Below are 8,505 nucleotides of genomic sequence, written 5' to 3'. Positions count from 1 at the left end.
CTCTCCCCTTCCCTCTCTCTCCCCTTCCCCCTCTCTCCCCTTCCCCCTCTCTCTCCTGCCTTCTCTCTCCCCTTCCCTCTCTCTCTCCTGCCCTCTCTCTCCCCTTCCCTCTCTCTCCCCTTCCCTCTCCCTCTCTCTCTCCCCTCACTCCTGCCCTCTCTCTCTCCCCTGCCCTCTCTCTCTCCCCTGCCCTCACTCCTGCCATCTCTCTCCCATGCCCTCTCTCCTGCCCTCTCTCCCTTTCCCTCTCTTGCTCTCTCTCTGACTATAACGAACAAACAGACACATTAAATCATTAAAACAGAATCGTTATTACTTGAACCGAGTGGTGTTAGAAAGTGAAGGAACTGATGTTCTGTTTAACAGAAGGGCCAGAGTGTGGCCATGTGTCCCTTTCTAGGCTTTATGATTAGAGCTACAATAACATATTGACTGTGTCCCATATGGCACCATATTTCATGTAAAGGGATTAGGTTGATATTTGATATGTAGCCATTTATGAGGACATTAGAGTCAGTCATTAAAACAGACAATTTGTTCCCTGTTTCTTCTTTTAAATGTTGATTGTTTTTCCCATTGCTGTCAGTATTCTCCATTAGGCCTATTTCTCAAGGTGAACGGTCTAACACCCTCCCCACGCTCCACCCTGCGTGCATGTGTCCAGCTCCAAACAGTTACAGGTCATTACGTTCTCAGACAAGAGGCTAAACTCCTATTAGTCCTGCCTGCTGGTCTATGAACCTTCCCAACACATCTGAGATATATTGGTGCAGCAAAACATGTACTTAGATTAGGAATTCATTTTGATGAAGATAAAACAAGGCTTAGCCTGAATAAACAACACTTAATTATTAACAATCCCTCAATACAGTTGATTGTTTTCCTGGTGTAGCATATGATTGGTCCATTAACCGAGAATATGGTGTTGTTTACTAGAGATGGAACTGACAAGCTAGGATAACCTGACCTTCAATCACTACCTAGTTTACATACAGTACACGTTCATTTATCTATATGCTATTATACTGAACAAAAATATAAACGAAACATTTAAAGTGTTAGTCTCATGTTTCATGAGCTGAAGTAAAAGATCCAAGAATTATTCCATACCCTGAAAAGGCTTATTTCTCTCAGATTTTGTGCACAAATTTGTGTACATATCGTCTGAGATCCCCAAGGATTGGAAAGCTGCCGCAGTCATCCCCCTCTTCAAAGGGGGAGACACCCTGGACCCAAACTGTTATAGACCTATATCCATCCTGCCCTGTCTATCTAAGGTCTTCGAAAGCCAAGTCAACAAACAGGTCACTGACCATCTCGAATCCCACCGTACCTTCTCCGCTGTGCAATCTGGTTTCCGAGCCGGTCACGGGTGCACCTCAGCTACACTCAAGGTACTAAACGATATCATAACCGCCATCGATAAAAGACAGTACTGTGCAGCCGTCTTCATCGACCTTGCCAAGGCTTTCGACTCTGTCAATCACCATATTCTTATCGGCAGACTCAATAGCCTCGGTTTTTCGGATGACTGCCTTGCCTGGTTCACCAATTACTTTGCAGACAGAGTTCAGTGTGTCAAATCGGAGGGCATGGTGTCCAGTCCTCTGGCAGTCTCTGTGGGGGTGCCACAGGGTTCAATTCTCGGGCCGACTCTTTTCTCTGTATATATCAATGATGTTGCTCTTGCTGCGGGCGATTCCCTGATCCACCTCTACGCAGACGACACCATTCTATATACTTTTGGCCCGTCATTGGACACTGTGCTATCTAACCTCCAAACGAGCTTCAATGACATACAGCACTCCTTCCGTGGCCTCCAACTGCTCTTAAACGCGAGTAAAACCAAATGCATGCTTTTCAACCGATCGCTGCCTGCACCCGCATGCCCGACTAGCATCACCACCCTGGATGGTTCCGACCTTGAATATGTGGACACCTATAAGTACCTAGGTGTCTGGCTAGACTGCAAACTCTCCTTCCAGACTCACATCAAACATCTCCAATCGAAAATCAAATCAAGAGTCGGCTTTCTATTCCGCAACAAAGCCTCCTTCACTTATGCCGCCAAGCTTACCCTAGTAAAACTGACTATCCTACCGATCCTCGACTTCGGCGATGTCATCTACAAAATGGCTTCCAACACTCTACTCAGCAAACTGGATGCAGTCTATCACAGTGCCATCCGTTTTGTCACTAAAGCACCTTATACCACCCACCACTGCGACTTGTATGCTCTAGTCGGCTGGCCCTCACTACATATTCGTCGCCAGACCCACTGGCTCCAGGTCATCTACAAGTCCATGCTAGGTAAAGCTCCGCCTTATCTCAGTTCACTGGTCACGATGGCAACACCCATCCGCAGCACGCGCTCCAGCAGGTGTATCTCACTGATCATCCCTAAAGCCAACACCTCATTTGGCCGCCTTTCGTTCCAGTACTCTGCTGCCTGTGACTGGAACGAACTGCAAAAATCGCTGAAGTTGGAGACTTTTATCTCCCTCACCAACTTCAAACATCAGCTATCCGAGCAGCTAACCGATCGCTGCAGCTGTACATAGTCTATTGGTAAATAGCCCATCCATTTTCACCTACCTCATCCCCATACGGTTTTTATACTGTTTTTTATTTATTTACTTTTCTGCTCTTTTGCACACTAATATCTCTACCTGTACATGACCATCTGATCATTTATCACTCCAGTGTTAATCTGCAAAATTGTATTATTCGCCTACCTCCTCATGCCTTTTGCACACATTGTATATAGACTGCACATTTTTTTCCTACTGTGTTATTGACTTGTTAATTGTTTACTCCATGTGTAACTCTGTGTTGTCTGTTCACACTGCTATGCTTTATTTTGGCCAGGTCGCAGTTGCAAATGAGAACTTGTTCTCAACTAGCCTACCTGGTTAAATAAAGGTGAAATAAAATAAATAAAATAAACATCCCTGTTAGTGAGCATTTCTTCTTTGCCAAGATAGTGCATCCAACTGAGAGGTGTGGCATATCAAGAAGCTGATTAAACAGCATGATCATTACACAGGGGCATCTTGTGCTAGGGACAATAAAAGGCCACTCTAAAATGCACAGTTTTGTCACACAACACAATGCAACAGATGTCTCAAGTTTTGATAGAGTGCAATTGGCATGCTGACTGCAGGAATGTCCACCAGAGCAGTTGCCAGAGAATTTAATGTTAATTTCTCTACCATAAGCCGCCTCCAATGTTGTTTTAGAGTATTTGGCAGTGCGTCCAACTCGGCCTCAGAACTGCAGACCACGTGTAACCACGCCAGCCCAGGACCTCCACATCCGGCTTCTTCACTTGCAGGATCATCTGAGACCAGCCACCCGGACAGCTGATGAAGCTGTCCGGGAAAAACTCATTCCCCAGTGGGTGGGCCTATGCCCTGCGAGACCGGGCCACTGCCCAGTCATGTGAAATCCATATATTTGGCCTAATTTATTTATTTCAATTGACCGATTTCCTTATATGAATTGTAAATCAGTAAAAACGTTTACATTGTTGCATGTTGAGTTTATATTTTTGTTCAGTATATTTGGTATACACTCCCCCTACGTATTTATTTGGACGTTGAAGCTAAAACTTCTCATTTGACTAAGGGATGCTGGCCTTCTAGGCAGAGTTGCAAAAAAAAAGACATGTCAGACTGGCCAATAAAAAAATTATATTAACATGGGTAAAAGAACACAGACACTGGACAGAGGAACTCTGTCTAGAAGGCCAGCATCCCGGAGTTTCCTCTTACCTGTTGACGTTGAGACTGGTGTTTTGCAGGTACTATTTCATGAAGCTGCCAGTTGAGGAATTATGAGGCATCTGTTTCTCAAACTAGACACTCTAATGTGCTTGTCCTCTTGCTCAGTTGTGCACCAGGGCCTCCCACTCCTCTTTCTATTCTGGTTAGAGACAGTTTGCGCTTTTCTGTGAAGGGAGTAGTACACAGCATTGTATGAGATCTTCAGTTTCTTGGCAGTTTCTCGCATGGAACACCCTTCATTTCTCAGAACAAGAATAGACTGACGGGTTTCAGAAGAAAGGTCTTTGTTTCTGGCCATTTTGAGTCTGTAGTCGAACCCACAAATGCTGATGCTCCAGATACTCAAATAGTCTAAAGAAGGACAGTTTTATTGCTTCTTTAATCAGGACAACAGTTTTCAGCTGTGCTAACATAATTGAAAAAGGGTTTTCTAATGATCAATTAGTCTTTTAAAATTATAAACTTGGATTAGCTAACACAACGTGCCATTGGAACACAGGAGTGATGGTTGCTGATAATGTGCCTCTGTACGCCCATGTAGATATTTCATTACAAATCCGTAGTTTCCAGCTACAATAGTAATTCACAACATTATCTATACTGTATTTCTGATCAATTTGATGTTATTTAAATAGACCATTTCTAAATTGTTTTTCTATCAAAAACAAGTACATTTCTAAGTGACCCCAAACGTTTGAACGCTAGTGTACATAATGCATATTCATATAATAATTAATATTAATGCATATACCATAATCATTGCAGAATAAATTCCTCTTTTTCTGGCCATGATGAGTTGATTTTCCCGAAGTAGTCGTAAAACAAATGACCACACACATCTCTCATTTAATTGGGCCTATTAGATAGGCTATTATACTTTCAATAAATGCCATACATCCGACAGAGAGCCCAGTTTATAACTTACAGTAGAATTTAACAGGTGAACAGACTGGTGGTCTTTTGTGTGTACTGTAGTTTTCATTTTTTACCAGACTAGACAATGTTTCAGAATTTGCCGGCAGTGCAGTATATTTAGGTTTGGGAAAAGATGAATGCAAACATTATTGCATTCAAACGATCTGTTTATATGTCCACAATCATTTGTAATTGTTTTCGTCTTTCAGAAATGTTACTGTAAAGGAAAACATTCTTCCAACACCTCCAAAGACATTTGATCAAGTTGATAGTACATTGCTATTTCGTTTACATATGGTCTTGGCCCAATTCTAATACTTCCAAAGTACACAGCAAATAAGGGCGTTATTGTCACCATAAAAGGTGCCTGAGTCTTGATGCCATTTCCCCACACACAGTTTTACGGCAGGTCTGGTTTATAACGGGAAACATGCGTATTTCTGGGGTGCATCAATTTTAAAAATCTATTTTTGTGCGTGTATAGTGTTTTTAGAAATGGCACATGCAGCTATTTAGTGTTAAATTTACACAAAGGTTATAAATGAGGCCCCTGGAGAGAAAATAAACTGGCCTCAGAACAACTCCCTACTGGGAGTCAGACCATCAACAGTGAATACATAGAATGATGAAGATGAGAGAATCCTTCTCTGGGTGTGAGTTGCTCATATCTGACAAGATGGCCAACAAAGGAGAGGAGATGTGTATTTTATTATGATATCAAAAACAGATTTAAATCTTGCCATGTTTATGATTTGAGGGGGTATGCATTTCAGTTCATGAAGATTAGTTAAATATTTACAGTTAATATACACATGCGTAATTTACTATATTTAAATGTGAGTTCCCTGAATATCATATCAGAATCATTCAACATTATCTATCAGAGTTGGGGTCAACTCCATGTCAAGTCCAAATTTTACTAATTGAAAAACATTGGAAGAGAATTCGAATTTAAATTGTACTTCCTGAACTAATCCCAAACCTGGTATCTATGTACAAAATACTTCAGTCATGTTTCTTGATAGAATATAAAGTTACTGAATCTCATTGTAACATTACCATCCTAATTACAAGTGAAATATTCTTTACTTTTTAAGAACACTGGTGCGTCTTTAGATTTCAAGTGAAAGCCTTCCGACACTGGGAGCAGTGGAATGGCTTCTCTCCTGTGTGAATGTGTTAGTTTGTTCTTAACTTTCCTGACTTCCTGAAATGCTTCCCACACTGGGAGCAGTGGAACGGCTTCTCTCCTGTGTGAATGCGTTAGTTTGTTCTTAACTTTCCAGACTTCCTGAAATGCTTCCCACACTGGGAGCAGTGGAACGGCTTCTGTCGTGTGAGTGAACTTGTCTATTGTAATCAGTCCCTGTATTGAAACTCTTCCCACACTGGGAGCAGTGGAATGGTTTCTCTCCTGTGTGAGTGCGCTGGGTGTGCTGTTAGAACGTCTATGAAACCAAAGCTCTTCCCACATATCTTGAAATTTCCTGACTTCCTGAAGCACTTCCCACACTGGGAACAGTGGAATTGCTTCTGTCCTGTGTGAATGCGCTCATGTAACTTTACATTTCCTGACTCCCTGAAACTTCCCACACTGGGAGCAGTGGAACGGCTTCTCTCCTGTGTGAATGGGCTGGTGTCTGATGAGATTTCTCCCTGTTGTGAAGCTCCTCTCACACTGGGATCAGTGGAACAGCTTCTCTCCTGTGTGAATGGGCTGGTGTCTGATGAGATTTCTCCCTGTTGTGAAGCTCCTCCCACACTGGGAGCAGTAGAACAGCTTTTCTCCCGTGTGAATGGGCTGGTGTCTGAGATTTCTCCCTGTTGTGAAGCTCTCCCCACACTGAGAACAGTGTGGTCGTGGCTCGTCCGTCTCTCTCCGTTTCCCGGTGGGAGCTGTGTTGAATGAAGCTGTGGTGGTTCCATGGTGTTGTGAGCTGCTGGAGGACATGAAATTCTCTGATCTGATCTCTCCACTCCTCAACAGTCTGACATACTCATCATAGTGACATCTCTTTATGTGCATGAGGAGGAAGATCTGAGAGGTGAAGAACGGACAGCCAGAGCACGAGAAGATCTGGAAAGACTCAACGTTCACGTGTGTGTGTGTGTGTGTGTGTGTGTGTGTGTGTGTGTGTGTGTGTGTGTGTGTGTGTGTGTGTGTGTGTGTGTGTGTGTGTGTGTGTGTGTGTGTGTGTGTGTGTGTGTGTGTGTGTGTGTGTGTGTGTGTGTGTGTGTGTGTTTATCCTGACTATGTGACCTGCACAGGAACATCTCAGGACATGATACTACACAACAGAAAACATTGTTTAAACGCAATGATAAATTTGTCATTAGCTAGGCTTCCATTAAATTGTCATCAGATTTTCATGCAAATATTTAAACAAAATCAGATTCAAGACAATATGCACATTTTCCCCTATCAAACTGACTTAAAAAGCTGCGTGTGATAACTTATTGCACGTAACAGTAACCTGCCGTTTGGTGGCATTTTCTAAATGATGCATAATATGAGTTGTTTCTGTTGTATATTGTATATCAATATTCACTGATATAAAGTGCCTTCGGAAAGTATTCAGACCCCTTGACTTTTTCCACATTGTTACATTACAGTGTTTTTCTCAGCAATCCACACCCATAATGACGTATAGAAATACCTTATTTACATAAGTATTCAGACCCTTTTTCTATGAGACTCGAAATTGAGCTCGTGTGCATCCGGTTTCCATTGATCCTCCTTGAGATCTTTCTACAACGTGATTGGAGTCCACCTGTGGTAAATTCAATTGATTGGACATGACTAGGAAAGGCACACACCTGTCTAAATAAAAGGTTTCACAGTTAACAGTCCATGTCAAAGCAAAAACCAAGCCATGGGGGTTGAAGGAATTCCAAATCAAATCCGATTTTATTGATCACATACACGTGTTAAGCAGATGTTATTGCAGGTGTAGCGAAATGCTTGTGCTTCTAGCTCTGACAGTGCAGTAGTATCTAACAAGTAATATGTATCAATTCCATAACATATACCCAAAACACACAAATCTAAGTAAAGGAATGATGAATTAAGAATATATAAATATTTGGACAAGCAATGTCAGAGCGGCATAGACTAAGATACAGTAAAATAGAATAAAGTATATACATATGAGATGAGTAATACAAGATTTGTTAATATTATTTAAGTTACTAGTGTTCCATTTATTAAAATGTCCAGCGATTTCAAGTCTATGTATATAAGCAGCAGCCTCTGTGTGCTAGTGATGGCTATTTAACAGTCTGATGGCCTTGAGATAGAAGCTGTTTTTCAGTCTCCCAGTCCCAGCTTTGATGCACCTGTACTGCTCCATGCAGAAAGACTTCCAGACTGTGAGGACTGCGAGAGAGAAAGATAAACAGAACATGTTCAAATGTAAAACACCAGTGCGAGAGAGAGAAAGAGAGATATGACTCAGAGGTAGTGGTCATCTTTGGGGATCTCCTCCTCTGTGTAAGTGATTCTTGGTCTGTCTCTCAGGTTTCTTCCGCTTGTGTGTGTCTTTGTCTTTCCAGCCACTCTGACACACACTGCTTTCAGAACAATCTACAGTGCTTTCAGAACAATCTACAGTGCTTTCAGAACAATCTACAGTGCTTTCAGAACAATCTACAGTGCTTTCAGAACAATCTACAGTGCTTTCAGAACAATCTACAGTGCTTTCAGAACAATCTACAGTGCTTTCAGAACAATCTACAGTGCTTTCAGAACAATCTACAGTGCTTTCAGAACACAGTGCTTTCAGAACAATCTACAGTGCTTTCAGAA

Source organism: Oncorhynchus gorbuscha, linkage group LG13, assembly GCF_021184085.1.
Source record: "Oncorhynchus gorbuscha isolate QuinsamMale2020 ecotype Even-year linkage group LG13, OgorEven_v1.0, whole genome shotgun sequence".
NCBI lineage: Eukaryota > Metazoa > Chordata > Actinopteri > Salmoniformes > Salmonidae > Oncorhynchus > Oncorhynchus gorbuscha.
The sequence above is the reverse complement of the archived record's forward strand: the minus strand, read 5'-3'. Positions refer to the sequence as shown.